Here is a 17628-nt window from a genome sequence, read left to right as displayed (position 1 = left end):
AATTCAACTGAAAATCGCCTGAAATTTCATTGGTTTTTTTTTGTATATTTTAAGGATTTATTTACCAAATTATTTTGCATAATTTTAAACCTTTTTGGTAGAAGTAAATTTTTTCTGGAATCAGAAGGAATTCTGAGTTAACTTTTGCCTGGAACGCCCCCTAAATCGAGGTGATTTTCCACTGAAAATCGCCTGAAATTTCATTGGTTTTTTTGGGTATATTTTAAGGAATTATTTACCAAATTATTTTGCATAATTTGTAACCTTTTTGGTAGTAGTAAATTCTTTCTGGAACCAGCAGGAATTCTGTGTTAACTTTTGCCTGGAACGCCCCCTCAATCGAGTCTCTCTTTCACTAGAAATTTCAATGGTTTTTGGTATATTTTAAGGAATTTCAAGGGTTTATTTAGAAATATTTTCATTTACCGAAGAACGATGTGTAAAAGCATTATTTCTGAATTTTTTTAGGAAAGTTCCTCTAGTTTTAGGGCCTGAAAATATCTAACAAATCAGCAAAAATATTTGTCATAATTTTAAACATTTTTCTAGACGAAAATTCTGTCTGGAATCTGCCAGAGACTACTTCTGTTGTGTTCCGGGTTAAAAGACCTCCCGGAACACCCCCTTCTCTGGAGACGATGTCTGCCTTTTGTCTCGCTTGAAACATCAAAAACTAAGCCAACACTTTTCGGGTCTCTGACAGCTGTGAGATATGCAAAGGAAGTTGACGAGCAGCCCGCAAATTATTCACACATCTCCTCCTACTCCTCCTCCTACTCCTCCTCCTGCTCCTCGAAGTGTCCCGGAGGAAAGTGGGGGGCTCTCGGCCGGGTGCGCTCCTCCTTGTGTTGCCAAGTCAACAAACAAATTAATTACAGTCTGTCTCAATAGTTTGCCACATGTACGGATGTATGCAGTATCTGGTGGATACACTTTACGCCTGTCAACAGAGCTTAGTACGCTTTGACAAAATTAAATGCAAAACTCATTATGAAATGTTAATAGCGAAGCAGCTGCCACTCCTGCTGCCGTTTGTGGTTTTACAAAACATATTAATTAGCATTAAATAATTAAAATATGCCCGCCGCTTAACGTCATTCATTTTAATCAGTTTTAAGCCCTGGCCCTGTGGCTGTGGCTTCTGTCCATCCGTCTCTGTGTGTTCAAGGCTGAAACTCATTAAATGTTAGTTATTTCAAATAAAAAACCCCTTAAATATACACCTACAACTACCCTAAACGATTGGCTTTGATTTAAAGGCTTTTCCCTCCCGATACGAACGGCTTTGAAAGCCCCTCGGGGCTACAGCTCTCTCTCTGGAAAACGTGGCTACACGAGGACTGTTTGTACATGGAAAAGCTAGAGGCTTCTCTGCACAGAACAACGAAATCAATTAGCCAGGCAACAGAATAACATATTCTCTTCTTGTGGGGTTGCAGCAACTTTTTGCTAATAGTTTTTGGAACACCCACAAAAAGGCAGGAAAATGTTTTCCATCTTCTACGAAAATAGTTGCCTGTTTTAAACCCAGTTAAAAATTGTTACATTCATCTCCTGTTGGGCAGCAAATTCTCCAGGCTTCCCAGTATTTATTTGGCTAATGCAAAATGCATTTTCTTAATGCATTTTCCCTTTAAATTCAAATAATGGAAAAGTGCGCAAAAATTCCTTTTGTTGCATTCCAATTTTTTTTTTTTTATTATATTTACCTATAAACTTTGGTGTTGTTGTTGGGGACCGCTTGGCGCCCCGCGGAGGCTTTGTTCGTTGGCCAAATGGCAAATTGTTGTTTACCCGCGCTGCAAAGCATAAATACAAATCCGGAACCGATTCGGAATTGGAATTGCAATCGGGAATCGGAATCGGAATATGGCTATGTGATTGCCTCTCGGGCACTTAGTCGTATTGGTTGCCCCACAGCCAAAGCCGCCAACTGTTGTCGGTTATGGTCGGGGGGGAGGAGGGGGTTGGGGCTTGGTTGCTGCTTCTGCAATTTGCCTAAAACGTCTAAAAATGGCATGAAAACTCTGAGCTTTTGTTGCACAGCCAAGTGGTAAACAAATATGCGTGCCAAACAGTGTGGCCTCCCAATGAATTGAAGGGATATATTGGTTGCTGTATACCAGGCAAAACAACGGCCTTTTAAACAAGAAAATATCCAATTAAATTAAGGAAAATATAGGCTTTTTTTTGTGGTTTAAGCCAAGTCACATATCACTGAAAATATTCATAAAATCTTGCCCTTTAAATCTTATTCTCAAAAGTCTTCCATCTCTAGTGTTCAATCTTTCATCTCCAAGTCTCCCAAAACTGTAATTTCTTGAGTGACTTTTTGCCAAGCTGCCACACTTTGTAGCACATCCATGATTCGCTGCAATTGGTTTTGCGTCGAGCAGGCGGCTGTCACGTTTCGGTTTATTTAGAATTTGCTTTCAGCCGTTGGCAAAAACAATTTAAATTTTGTCTCTGCCGACAGCAACAGAAAATGAAAATAAAAATGAAAATCGTCGATGTCGTTGCAAAAGCAAATCGAAATCAAATCGAAATGTAATCGCGCGCAGCAAATCCAAAGCCGAAAGCCGAAAGCAATCGCATTATCGCCACATTGGCGTGAAAGTGCCACGCCCCTACCCCACCCCACCCCCCGCTTAAACGAGTGTGTAGCACCCTTACCATCATTCCTGGGGATATTTATAGTCAGCTCATATTTATGGTTACAATATTTGCCTTTAACCGGAAATCGATGAAATTTTTATGCCTTCGCCTTGGCGCCCTTTTACGATGCCCAGCAATCGTTGAGGGTATGCTCATGGGGACGATCAGAAGAGTCCCAAGCAAACCTTCTAAAATCAAGAAAAATCCTTTAGAACAGCCGAAAGTCGCACCTCCTTCTGATGGGTAAATATTTACAAAAATTATGAAGATTTTTATATAAAATTAGCTAAATATTTAGGGCGTGAAAACAGTGGATTATGGAGTGTACAAAAAACTCTTTATATCTTTTTATTCGAAGCGAAGCCTTGATGTCTCTTGAACGCCCTTTACAAAGTACTCGATCTTATCGGCCTTTTACTCCCCTATCTATATGACTATTGGTACCTCCCACCGAGTGTATCGATGGTGTGGTGGATACCAACGCCTTGTTACACATATTTTCTATAAGCCCATATACTCTTTCCTTTTTTTGCCAGTATTACCACCGACTACTGAGTATTTTATGGTCGAAACCCTGCCACAGACCAAGCTCTTTCTTGTTTTATTTATATTTTTGCGTGTCTCTGTGTTTTGGCGTAAATATTTCTTGCGGTGTGTGTGAGGAACCCTTCTCAACCCCCACCCCCCACCTCCCACTCCCCACTGATTTTCCAGTTCTGGTCCTATTATTCGTTTCATTTTCTTTTGGTTTTTCGGTGGGGGGGGGGGGGCTCCTTCATCGAGTTTAGGCAATTTAGCGGCTTAGCTAAATCGCTTTTGGTGCTCATGAATTTATACGTTTTGTTTGTGCAGAGCATGCAAAAAAAAAATTCCAACATATTAATGTGCCCCTGCCCGGTGCCCCTTCCCCAGCCTGGGGTCAGTGCGAGCCGAATTATTTATATTTTTTCCCCATTTTAGTGGGATTTACGAGGACCGATTTGGTGGGCCTCGAGGGCTGCCTTAAGCACACACAAAATACAACTTTTGGGGACTTTGATTTGGCACAAAAATTAGGCAATAGATCCATGGACACCAGAAGCACAAAAAGCAAATAAAACCCTACCAAATCCCGCCGTGAAATTTGGCAACCTGGCTAATGCCTGTATTTGGCGTTCGCTTCCTGTTCCTATCGGAGACCATTCAAAGACCCTACAATTTCGTTGGCTTTTGTGAAAAATCATAAAATTAACTATCTCTCTCCGGCTCCCTCTCCGGCTCTCTTCGCGCCGCAATTATGTGAAAATTTTCATTGATTACACGCTGGAAATGTCCCTGGCACAGACCGTACACAAAAATAATGACAGCCAAATCGCCAGCACGTATTACAGCTGTATTATAGTTCTTCTTCATCCGCGAACAATGGCGGCGATTCCGAGCGGAGTGGAGTCCGGACTGCAATCCGGATTGCAGCATCCTCTGGACTAATGGTTGTCCTGTCGATGAGGAGGATCATTATGTTCTACCCATGATGATGATGATGAATAATACTCTAGCTAGTGGGGCGGGGCGGTGTGGAGGGGAGGGGAGGGTGGCCAGTCACGTGCTCTATCCGGGTCCTTGCATTGTTCTTCAGCCGCTTCCGAACCTTGCCGCAGTTATATTTCATATTTTAGCCAGCTCTTCTTCGAGCTCAATTCATTGCAGCTTTCCTTCCTGCAGTAATCTGAAATGCTTTCTCACTTTTTCATGGCTTTGGCTCTGGCTTTGGCTGTGACTTGGGTGCTCCTGCTCTGGCTCCTGCTCTGTGACTCCTTCACTGGCTGCAATCTTGAGCGCCAGAAATTTTTACCTGCATGGAATTCGAAATCATGTGGGTTTCGTTGGGTCCTGGCCACGGACCGGGTCACGTAAGCGGGTCTTACTTTGTCACTGGCCTGGTCGGAGGGGGGGGGGGGGGGGGGGGGGGGGGGGGGGGGGCCAAGGGGGGGCCAGGGGTTGCCAGTTCAATCATTTACTGTCATTTACTGCCTTAGTTACCTGTCCTGCGGCGTCTGTCGATATTAAAACGAAAATAAAGCTCCACCAACTTTAAGCACGAGTGCATTCATTTCATGTGCCCCAAGGGGGGGCGGCGGAGGGGGGGCTATGCTGCGGCACATGACAAGAAATTCAAAAAAATAAATTGATTTAAATTGCTAATAAATATTGCAATATTTCTATGGCTTATAGGCACTATTATATGGGGTCTTCATTTCAAAATAAGGGATTCCCGAGAGTGTTCTTTGGATGGCACGCATCTTGGTTGTTGGTTGATCTGATTTCATATTTTATGCTCTCAGGCAAAAGGAAAAACTTCTCAGTATGTGCCTCATGTCAGTGGGAAATTTATTGCAAATCGAGTTAGAGGCAAAGGCGTGGCCCGCCCCCTCCCCCACCCCACTCTGAGGCCTTTGGCCCCTTTTATGGATGACAAGAGTAAATTTAAATCCACGACAACTCTTTGCACTCGGAGGACAACTCTTTGCGTTTGCCAGACGTGCTGATAGCAGGGCTTCCGTTTGGCAAGGACCTCTCCTCCGCCCGGACCACCACCCAAGCAGCTGCTGCCACAGGGCTCCGTGCCACAGCGGCCTGCCACGTCGCTGCTGTCCGCTGCTCTCTTGTTTGCTGTGGAAATGAATTTCTAATACAAAAATTGCATTGAAAAGTGCTGCGACGCCTGCTGGTCTCTGGCTTTAGCGTCAAGGGCTAACAATTGTTTTGGCAAACGTTGCCAACACTTCCACGGGGCGTGAGGGGGGGGGGGGGTGGCAACACGCACACGCACACGCCAGGCCACACCAAACCGGAAGTGGTTCGCGTGTGTGGCTCCCACGGAGAAGATCTTGGAAAGGAGCCCTTTCGGGGGGCCCTCCACCCCCCTCCCCTCATGCCTCATGTGGAACACACACTTCACGCTGGGCATGCAAAATGCAAGTGGAATACAATGCAAAATGCAAAACGCCAACCCAAAAAAAAGGGGGAAAAAGGGAAGAAAAATACAAATAAAAAAAAGCTTTGCCTCCTCTCACATACAAACACGAAAAACAGGAAATTGAATTTTCGACTTTGGCAAGTGTGCGTGCCAGGAAAGAGGAACCAAAGGACCTCCTAGCAGTACACACACACACACACACACACAAGTGTCGAGGAGGCACAAGTTGTTCCTGGGCTGCTGCTGCTGCTACGGATCCTCCTGCTGTGGCAACTATTACGAACGCAGGACGAGAACTCCTGACACTGGCAGTGCCTCGTTTTGCATACCAAGCAACCAGGAGCAACCATGAGGAGCCATGAGGAGCCATGAGGAGCCAGGAGCAGCCAGGAGCAAGCAGGAGTCCTGCCAACTTGTGCCAAACGGAAACGAAATATTTAACAACAATGCAAACACATGCAAACGTGCATTTTGTGTGCTTGTGTGTGTGTCTGTGTGTGCGTTGCATAATTGAGTGGGCGTGGCTATCCTCCCAAAGTTTAACTTTAATTTGCCAGCTTTCATCTGACTTTGTTGCCGGAGAGCGCGACCGAAACTAAGCTCAAATTAATGGCAAACGCTGGCTGTGCCCTCCCCCTCCCCCCGACCGTTGCATGCCCCCCGAGGCACCAACCGCTTAGAAGCCAGCTCAATGACTTATCATATACAAATTACAAGACTCCTCGCCACGCCTCTCTGTGAACGCAGCGCCATTGGAGATGGCAGCTGCCTGAAATGCCAAGCGATTAGAGATGGGACGCAGAGAGTCGATGGCGATGTCGTGCCTTTGGAGATGGATTTGAAGGGGGTTGAGAGGGATTTAAGTCTTCCTAAGCAGCTGCAGAAAGCCATTAGAGATGGGAGGAAGAGAGTCTTTCAATCGAAAAAGCCTAAGCAGCTGTAGGAATATCAAACAATTAGGGATGGGAGGAAGAGAGACTATGGCGATGTCCTGCGTTTAGAGATGGGACTAAAGAAGATTTTGAGGGAATTTATGGAGAATTTAGAGGGAATTTAGAGAGAATTCAGAGGGAATTTAGCCTTCCTAAGCATCTGCCGAAATGTCAAGCCTTTAGAGATGGCAGAAGGAGAGTCTATGGCGATGTCGTGCCTTTGGAGATGGGACTGAAAGAGTTTTCTAGGGAATTTTGAATGTTTTTCAATCAAAGAAGCCTTCCTTTCCTTTTTATGGAAGCTATACAGAGGATAGAGATCATTTCGTGCCTTTCTCTCTCTTATATAAAGCAGTTTCTGAAGGTTCGGCACGAAGCGAGTGAGCCGGGGGTCTTCAGGGGATAAATCCTTCGTGTTTAACCCTCCCTTAACCCTCCACAATCCTAGCTCTAAGTATTCAAATGAACTAAGTTCCGATCACGCCATATCCGAATCGCTCACGCTCGTATCTCTAATCCAAAGGAGAGACAGGGACACAGAGACAGTCAGACAAAAGTCAAAAAGTTACAATTTACAATTTACAATTTACGCTTGTAAATTGCTTTAAAAACTTCTTCCATTCGGTTGCTATCTGAAGCTACAATTTTACTAATTAACTCAACGCTCAAGTTTTTGGCTAAAGCCACGCCCACCCTCACCCCTCACTGTGACCCCAGACATCGCCCTCGAGAAAATCGCGTCTGTTGCTAATTTCGCTAATCAAAGCGGGGACTCCCCCCGCCCCCCTCCCAAAAAGAAAAGCGATGAGGGAAAACATTACTTCGATTTTATTAAATGGGAAAACATGGGAAACACTCGAAGGAGGAAGCAGGAGACGGGGGTAGGGGTAGGGGAAAATTTCGAAAAAGGAAAACAACAATCATAACAGCAACAACAATAAATGTTTAACTTTTGTTAATGGAAAAGCAAACCGAATGCTGAAAGGAAATGAGTTTTTCTTTTGGGGTGATAATTAGCAGGGCTGTTTAAAGTCCCCCCCCTTGCCACCCCCCTGCACCCTTTGCCCCTTGATACCACAACAAAAAAATAGGCAAGTAGGAAAGGAAAGAAGTTAATATCTGTGAAGGTCTCCCCTCCCCCTCACCGCCCCCCTCCCGGTTATGGTTATTGCCAGGCCACGTGGCACCCTTCCCGCCAAACCCACACACCCACACACACTCGTGTTCGTATAGCCGCACGCATCGGTGGCAAATGAAGAGCTCGCGGCATCAACTACCAAAAAGTCGATAATGTCGCGGCATGGCCACAGGAGCAACGGGCACAATACAGCCGGGGTCACAGGGCCAACAAAAAACCCAAGGCAGATGAAAAGCAGAGACCAAGAATGGCAAAAAAACGGCAAAGGCAAAGCCACGACTTGGGGATACCCAGTATTTGAATGGGAAAAATATCAGAGGGGAGTAAAAAATTTATTTCAAGGAAATTTAGAGCTGCTGCAGAGGGAAATTTTGATAGAAAGGCATGACATAGGACTGCTGCAGAGGAAAATTTTGGTAGAAAGCCATGACATAGGATCTTTCATGTCTGAGAATAAATTGTAGAATATTTTTTCCCGATTTTTTAAATATTTATAGCCCTATTTATAGCCTGAAATTTTTTTAGATTTTTGCTTTGCGGGATAAACACATTTTTCTAGGATTTACAGGACACCCAAAACAGAGGCTCTTCCGCAACAAACCTCTAATCAAAAACAACACACCCTCAAAGTCCACGAATACACGGTATCAAGGGGGGGTGGCAAGGGGCAGTCAGGGCGCTACAACCTTCTGTGGAAAAACTAATAACCAAAAATTGGGTTCGCAACCGGAGGAAGCGTAGGATTCCGTATCGGACACTCCGGTGGGAGGGGGAGGGGGGAGGGGGGGAGCTCCGGGGGTCGCTGGGTGGCTGGAAGCTGGCGACGAGCGCCAAAACTCATAAAATTCAAGCCATTGAGTTTTTGAAATCGCTTCGGGCTTCATTTCGATTGCCCCATTGCCAGTGCCATTCCTCCGCTCCTCCACTCCTCCACTCCACCGCTCCCCCCTTGGCCCATGTCGGTCTCTTGGCCTCTTGACTTTTTGTCCCTCTTGCTGGTTGTTTGGCCATTTAAATTCGTTACGTTTCGATTGCCGTGAATATGCAGTCAACTTTATAAAATTTATAGTTTAATCTGATAGATAGGAAATTGCTTTGTTTTGGCCCGGCCCAGCGGAAAAGGGGATGGGGATGGGCCAGAGACAGTCGTCGCAAAAATATGAATGGGTGGCTGGGTGGCTGGCAGCACTTTAAAGCTTTCGTCTGATCCGATAAAAAAGATAAGAGTGCAAATTTATGCACGCAAATAAAGGGCCAACGAAGGCGCCGTGACATCAGACTTGGGCGCATTTCGAGGGCTGTCAATGGGTTCAGAGGGTAAGGGGATATATCTATGAAGGTTCTTCTATAAGAAAGTAGGGACTGGGATTAAAGACTTAACAATAGGAATTCCCTAAGAGTATATCCCTTTATCCATGCGTTCCCGGTATGTGGCATAAAATGAAGATATTTCATAAACACTTAACCCCCCCTAATCGATGGGGGGGGGATAACCCATGTGCTTTCCAGGCAATTGCCTAATTAAATTTTATATCGAATGTCGTAAAAGGAAATTTCAATAAGCACAGAAGGCCAGGAAGATTTGCATCTCTTTGGCTGCCCAGCGAGGCTTTAATAATATTTTGGGGCGTGGCGGGGCGTGGCGAGGGGGCCAGACTCAGGAGTTAATAACACGGTCAAATGTTTGGCTTGGGACCAGGTCGGCATTAAAATCATGCGGTTCATTGAACGGGGAGGGGGAGGGGGGAGGGGGATATCGCTTTCAATATCAAAAGTGGAAGTGGAAGTGCAGGAAAAACAGTGAACGCCACAGGACTCATCCAGTCGTAGGCAGTCGTCTTTGTGGCTGTTGACTTTTGCACTGGACACTAGAGGGGAGCGGGGGGCGGGGTGGGTGGCGGGGGGGGGGGATGGACAGTTTGACAAGTGGCTTCGATGTTTGTTTAGCCTGCTCCTCGGTGCCAGTACAGGTTCAGGTCGGAACTGGACTTGTGACGACTCAACTTGTCATCGTCATCATTGGACTGGCCGTAGGTACACATATACATATACATATATGTATGTATATACTCTTTATGTACATGTATATGTGGACATATATATGTCAATGACGCTGCTGCCAGTGCAGTGCTGTTTGTTCTTATCCTTTGGCACTCATATAAAGTTTGTTTGCGGATTTGTGCAGCGCAATATGTCATTGCTGGCTCTGGAGTCGGGGCGGGGGTGGGGTAAGGGCTGGGGCTGGGTCTGGGGCTTGGCAAGTGGTGGAGAGACCAGCATCGACCACGCTTAATGGCAATGTACGTTCAAGTAAACACACAGGCACACACAGACGACGACACACTTGTGCGGCCAAGAGGTTGGATCCAACAGAACACAATTTGGGGATAAGAAGTAGTTGGAAAGTAGGAAGTCCACAGTCTCATATGGTTAGGCCTGTGCCTGCGGATCGGGAATATATATAGGCACCCTTGTAGGCCATGGTCTCTGCCTTGGAAACACACCAAATTCGTAGCACCCTTCGTTTTATATATATTTTAAAATTATATAGACCTTATATAGTCACAGCATATTCCCTAGTAATTTACCTAGTAAAGCCTTGGAATATCTAGAATAAATCCTACTAAATATCGTAATACATTTCCTTGCCCCCAAAAATCTTCGCTACTTTCGTGGCAACCCTCGCCTGTGTACATATGCAGTTCAGTGTGCAGCGTCGACTAACAAATCCTTTTGGCATTATAAACATTATTAAAATTTCATGTTTCCTGCTACAAGCGACAGCCTCGCCCCCCGCACCACGCCCCCCGCCCACTCAAAACGCAAACGTAACGAAACATGAAACTCGAGGCAGGACGGCAGAGGCAGGCACAGGAGTAGACGAGGCCAGGCTTTGAGCTTATGTGGCACACACAGATCCATCCTGACCATCATCTCATCTACTACCTCCCCCCCCCCCCCCCCCCCTCCATTGCCCTCTCTCGGCTGGTAAGACTGTCTAGCCTTACTTATTTGCAGCATGCTTCATGCTTTATGGTTACTTGGTCAAGGGCCTTTCATGCTCCCAAACACACGCACACACACACGCACGCATCTTTACTTAAGCTCACACACACACACAGACACACACACACACATGAAATGCATGAAAATGTTGCGCCGTAAATCGTTAAAATGGTTTTTATTCAAGTAAATATATGCAAAAATGCTTTTGTTGGACTTTCGTGGAGCATTACGACGGAGGGGGGGCTGGAGTGGAGGTCAGGCACTGTCTTTGGTAATATCCGGAATTTAATTTGCAAAATTTAACAATCCTCATAAAAGTTAAGAGAGAGACAAGAGAGAGAGAGAGAGAGAGAGCGGTGGAGGAAAGGTAAATATTTAATACCCGACTTTGTTTCATTTTATGACTCGTCTTCATCTGCGGCCTCAAATGGACCACATGGCGTATGAGGATGTGATATCCGAACGAGGGCTGTACAGAGGAAAGACAGTGAAGACTGCGATTAAGGGAAATATTGAGGCTTAAGCAAATCAACAAATATGCTAGGCCCTAGAGTCTTTCACTCGGGATATACCTTCGCAAAAATATACTAGAAAATTCTTAGAAAAAGTCCCCCACCCCAGGACTTCCCCTGTACTCCTTTTCCTGTGAATTATGATATATTTTTACCCACGAAATCTAATATTAGAGCTCACAGAACTGGACCACGATCAAACAACTGTTTTTGGGGTTCGCGTTGAAAGCCGTTTGACCTTTGGCGCTGCCCGGGGAGGGAGGATGGTGGGGGGTGGCAAAACTTGGGCCAGAAACCTTTTAAACAGTTGGGGAAACTCCTCGGGTCATTGTTATGGCAACTTCTTCCATGCAATAGCTTTGCAATTTTCTTGCCAAACCCAAAGTTCAGCTGCGGCACCGACTCTGGGGCTAACTAGCTGGAGGGGGGATGGGGGCTGGGGAGCCTGGCTAAACCCAAACGCACTTAACACTTGCGACTGAGTTTTGCGTAACTTTTGCACCGGGAATCCAGCGAACTACTTTCCTACCTGAGCGAACAGGGAAAGGAGAAAGGAGCAGAGAGAAGCGGGAGAGAGAGAGAGAGAGAGGCACTGAGAAATCTGCTTCAGTGCGTCACGTAGGCGCTTCAAAGTTTTCATTTTTGCAAAATTTACGATTTAACGTTAAAGTGGAGCAAAACAAAACCCAAAACCCACCCCACGCCACCCCACCGAGAGGTAAAAACTCCCTTATGTACTCGAAGCAGAGATATATGTATATGCACTCGTATGTACGATGTACGATGTATATGTAAAGATGTACCATGTACTACTTAAAAGAATGGCAAACTTTGAACACGACCGAAATCCCACTAAGTAAGTGTTCGCCCAGCCCAGGCCGATACCCACTCCGGTATCTTCCCCCTCTCCCCACTTCCCCCTTCCCACTTCCCCCTTCCCACCTCCCCCTTCTCTGGCCGGTCTCTGGATTGGGTTCAGCTGCACGTACTTTGGATTTTGTTGCGTCTCCTTCTTTATTGCACTTAAGATTTACTCATCAGCAGGTGTGCCCGTGTCGGGTTCGGTTCGGTTGGGTTGGGTTGGGTTGGGGTCGGTTATCCTCATGATGGCACTGGCAAGCCGAAAACCAGAATCTACGATTGAATTTTCGACTGACTCTGAGCCCAGCAGCCCAGCAGCCCAGCGCCCGCTCCTCCTCCACTCTGCCCGGGTCTCGCAACGGCTTTTGCAATTTTTATGTGCAATTTTTTACATGCGAACCAAAGGCGGAATGAGAGTGTCGCTTGTGGCTCGTTAAAGACTGGGCTGAGCGCACGGGGTGCCCTCTTGCTGGGTAGCCAGAGAGTGGATTAGTTATGGGGCAGCGTTTGCCACGGGATAGGAGGGGTATTTTGGGGTGAATATGTGAATACACTGTGCAACTGGGACTTTGTTTTTGGCATGAAACAAAAATTACGTTGTAGGTCTGGATGAGTAGATCATTTCCTCATACTTGGAATTTACTATTTAACCCAAAAATAATTTTTAAAAATTCAAAGACCATGATTTGGTGACTTTTAATGGATTTAATATATTAAAAAGTATATCTTATGACCTTTCATATGGTTTTTGTACACATTTCAATACACATATACCACAGATACGTACCATAGACACATATCCAGCAAAAGTTGAATTTTCCACCATTTTTAGTCCCTCTCCAACTTTCCTTTTAATTTCTCCTTTAATTCCAAAAAATCTTTTACCCTCCCAATCCTCGAAAATTCCCTTTTTGCAAACCCAATACCTTACCTGAGAGAATGTCTCGAGGGTATCGCATGGTGCCACTCCCCGCCCCCCTTGGGGGGTGGGGCACACTTCGCCTATGATTTAGTGTGCACCACCTGCCGACTCATCGTGTTCTAGCCAGTTCCAAATCCGAATCCCTGAAATTCCAAGCTTCCGCAAATACAATTTAAATTTTTAAGCGGCATCTACTTTGGACACGCCTTGGTCTGCCCCGGGATTCGTGTCACGCAGCAGCCTCGACGGGTGGCGGCGTCATCAGCATGTCCCCTCCCCCCCCACACCCTCCCCCTCTCGCCCATCTTCCCCAAATCATCTCCATCAGGACACATCCCCACATCAGCATTGAAGCATCAGCATGTTGTCCTTTGGCTTCGTTTTTCCCCTTTTTTTGTGGGTGTTGGAGGGGGAAGGGGGTGGTGGGGGGGAGGAGCTCTTTGTTGAATGTTGCAATTTCAACCCGTTGATGGATTTGATGGTTTTTTCCCAGCACTCCCCCGCCCTACTCCACGTGCCCTACATGCCGCCCTGGCAGCGGCTGCAAAATCAGCGCAAATCAGTGACAAAAAGTGGGCTGCCGGTGGCCGGTGGGCGGGGGGGCCAGGGGCCGGGGGACGGGGGCCGGAACAAACGCAAATTGATGACACCCGCAGCGCTGTTGCTGCCTGTCTGCCTGCCAGTCTGTCATTGATACTTGCAAAAATGCTCCTTTACATGTGGCACGCACACGCCGGCTCTCGAATGGCCCTAAATTTGGTTGATTAGATGCCCGCAAAGAGCGAAACGGAAGGATTTCGATGGTCTCCAGTTTCAGCTTTGGCTCCGGGATATCACCATTTCCCTGTGCAACGCATTCCGCATTTGGTGTGGCATTCCCTTTACCCCCAAATGCTGCATGCCACGCCGAACTCTCTGCAGAAATTTGAAAACTTATAATATTCGATTTAATTGTTCGTCAAAACAAGGTTCAAGTAATGTTCTTGTGGCCCTGTTCCTCACTTAATTTGTATATATAAGGAATTATTTTCCTTGGTTCTATCAGATATCCTATCAGATCACTCCAACAGCTCTGTTTCGAACTAATGAAAAATCGTCGAAAAGAGAGTGAGATCTTCGTTTGGAAGAAGAGTTTATGGACATGCACTTGAAGGCCACTCGGTGGTCTTGGTGGAAGGTGGTCTTCTTTAAGGTCTTCTTTCTTTGGGGGAGCTATAGGCGAAAAACTTGCATATTTCTAATGATATCTCTTGCCACTAGCCTCCTTCTCTCTCTTGGACTTGTTTTTTCGAGCACAAACGTCATCGTTGGATCCCACCATCGCGATGCATCGAATGGAATGGAAAGTCAAGCGTGGAACTCAAACAGCTGGAAAATTCCATCCAAAATTGATGCCCAAAACCGAAGTAACTAAACCTTAACCCATACAAAAACCATCCTGATCTCTGGCACACACCCATAGCATTTTTTTTACATTGTTTCAAACGAAGCCTTGATTTTTTTTGTCAAGAACATAAACCCAAACGATCTAGACCCTCTCCAGACCATCATATTTTCCCACTTCCCTTTCATTTTGATGGTAGCCCCAAAAATTAATATGTTAGCCCATAGACTACCCTGTTTTTTGCTGTGTGTCCTGCCATCACAGGTCCTTTTTTTGGGTCGAGCCTAATTGACAAATCTACGCTTAACAAGCAAACGCAATCTGCTGCAGCACTCACACAGATACAAGCCGCACACAGATACAAACGCACACAGAAAGTTGGAGAGGGAGGAGGGGGGGAGGACGAGGTGTGGTGGTGGGGTGGCAAATGCAAATTTCGCAACGACTGTGGGGCCTATAAATTAACACAAGTATTTTTACCTATGCCACACCCACCGATCCACCGATCCAAAATGCAAGCTAACAACCACTTAGGGGGGTGCACACCCCCCTAAACCACCCCCCTCCCCCTCCAGGCCAGACCACAGCCACACTTTTCCCCCCTCCACCGTTTCCCACCGATGATGAACAACTATTAAAGAAATTACGAGCTGATTCAGTGCGAGAGGAGTTTTGGGAATTAAGGGTTGTGGCACGTGGAGGGGAAAGGGAGGGAATGGGGGGCTACGTTTTATTTGCAACAATTTGAGGCAAGTGGAAAATGCATGCGGGTGCGTTAAAAGTTGCCGAATGTCGAATTTTGTGTGTCTGATCCCAGATCCCAGTTGCCAGATCCCCAGGACTCCCGCATGCACAAAACTTTGCTGCGCGACAGCCTGTGTAAATAGTTGTCTACCGAGAGAGAGAGGGAGAGAGCGATGCCTGAAGAATGATATATACACAGAGAGGGGGGGTGGCATGGCGGCTTAATAACCCCCCAGTGAGTCAGCCCCAATCAAAGTTGGGCGTATAATGATTGTGCCCACAAAAAGAGCTCCCGAAAAAGGAGGATAAAGTTTCTCGCACAAGCGGTTGCATTTTGCTTTGCCATCTTTGCATCTCCTTAACCAGCAGTTTTAATTTCGCCACAAGGCGGGACGGGGCAGGGAGGGGCGGGGCGGGGCGAGGCGAGCGCATCTTCAATGAAATTTTCAACAAATAAAATGCCTTCGTCTTCGACTTAATGATGTGGCGGCCGGCACTCCTTCGAGCCCCTCCATTCCTGACTTGCACTTAAATTAGTTTCAGCCAAAAGGAAAAAAACGTAGGCGGGGGGGGGGGGGGGGGGCAACAAGGAGGCCTTAACAAGGAGAGGAATGTCTACGGTGCGAGGGCCACAGACTGAAGGATTCTCCGCTTAGGGATGGCAAAACGTATCGATATACAATATCTACGAGCAAGTCCAAGAATACAAAGGTACAATTTATTGGAAAAAAGCAGACTTTTATGCCACGTTTCAATCAGAAATTAAACGAGTCGTTGTTGGGTCGTAGGAAAAACATGGCATTAAATAAAGAAAAAAGAATCGTACATTGTTTTTCTTGAGATTCAACCAGCAACTAAGCTTCGAATTGTAATCATTTTCGAATTACCTGTTTACATTTTCATACTATTCCAATAGTGTATTCCATTCGCCGTATTCCATCCTGCCGGAAGGAGGCATCTCCAGAGCATTTTCATCTGGAATCAGAACCGATTCAGAACCGATAGTCGATAGTCGATAGTTTTAGTCGAGTGCTTTGGAGAGCATTACGAAACATCCTTAGCCCATGCATCTTTAATAAATATCTTTTTCACTCCGAATGATGTACAAAATTATTACAAAATATACCACTCCTATATAGTATGTACTACTACTACCAATACAATTGTATAAGTCCTTGGTAGTACTAAACATTATTTTTATATTTATCTAAAAGGGATTTTTTTTAAATATTATTGAAAAAATTAATAAATAGCCTTTAAAAGCCTGTCCTAGAAACCACAAACTTTCTTGATATATTAACAATGAATCAATTTATGCGAAAAAAAAAATAATTTCATATAAATCGGTAAGTTGGTTAAAAAGATATAGCGGTTTGACTTTTGAAAATTGTTGAACCTATTCAGTTGAGCGGCACTGTATATCAGAATAAGGTCTCTCAGCTTACATACATACATACATTGGTGTTCATGCCTTATTTTTTTCCGTCTCCCGTCTCAGCTATACCACACGAGAATTTAACAATTTACTGCAATTCATAATACTAAATGAGCGCTGTTCAGCTTATGAGCTTTTTCACAAGCTTTGACTGAAGAAGCTTCAACATACTCGTATATATGTATATACATACATATGTGTACATTTATGTTAAGCGAAAGCGAAAGCACGAACAGCTGTCGGGCCGAAGAAGAAGAGAGCGAGAGGGGGCGATAGAAGCAGAGCGGCAAAGCAGCTCGGGTCTGCTGCTAAGCCGAGCACGAATGATCATGATAGATAAAGAGACAGAGCGCGAGTGCGGGAGAGCAACGAAATGCAATGCTATAGCTGCTATAGCTGCTATAGCATAGCAATGCTTATCTACAGTGGGCAGTGCAAAGAGCGAACAATTAAAGGGATATACGGTATTTGCACATAATCAGGGAAGGGGGAGGATCTGTGATGGGAGAGATATGAACAGTATGTTCAAAGTTCATGTCTGGAGTACTGCAGAAGTGCTTCCCTGTAGTTCCCTGGTGGGATTCGGTTTATTATTATCTGTTTTCTTTTCCCTGACGCATATTTTTGGGATTATTTCGATGCAGCTCTCATTGCAGCAAGCCCCTGACCGATGCGTGCCTTGACTGCACCTTATAAATGCCAGAGCTCCTTCAAGATGGAATTCCCCATTTCGATTCCTTTTCTCATCCGAAACGAATGAACTTTGGCTTGCACTCCTGATGGGCATTGGAATTCGAGTATCTTTCCATTCTCACCAATCTCCTGGTTGAGTCGGCTTAATGAATGCAAGCAGCCCTTTGGCCCAGCCCAATTCCAGTGTTCCGGCCAGAGCCAGAGCCGGAGCCAGCTCCGACCCCGTCCTGCCCTGACCTGACCTGGCCTGGCCTGGCCTAGCCCATGGCTGCAACTTAAATTGGAACTGCTTCCGGCGCGGCGGCTTTAAATACCGTTAGTCACGCACACAAGTTCGTTCTTCCGAAAAGCGAAAAGGTGTCTTTAACAGAAGTCCGCTTACATTGTCTC

This window comes from Drosophila pseudoobscura, chromosome 4 (genome assembly GCF_009870125.1).
Source record: "Drosophila pseudoobscura strain MV-25-SWS-2005 chromosome 4, UCI_Dpse_MV25, whole genome shotgun sequence".
Taxonomy (NCBI): domain Eukaryota; kingdom Metazoa; phylum Arthropoda; class Insecta; order Diptera; family Drosophilidae; genus Drosophila; species Drosophila pseudoobscura.
Note: the sequence above shows the minus strand (reverse complement) of the source record.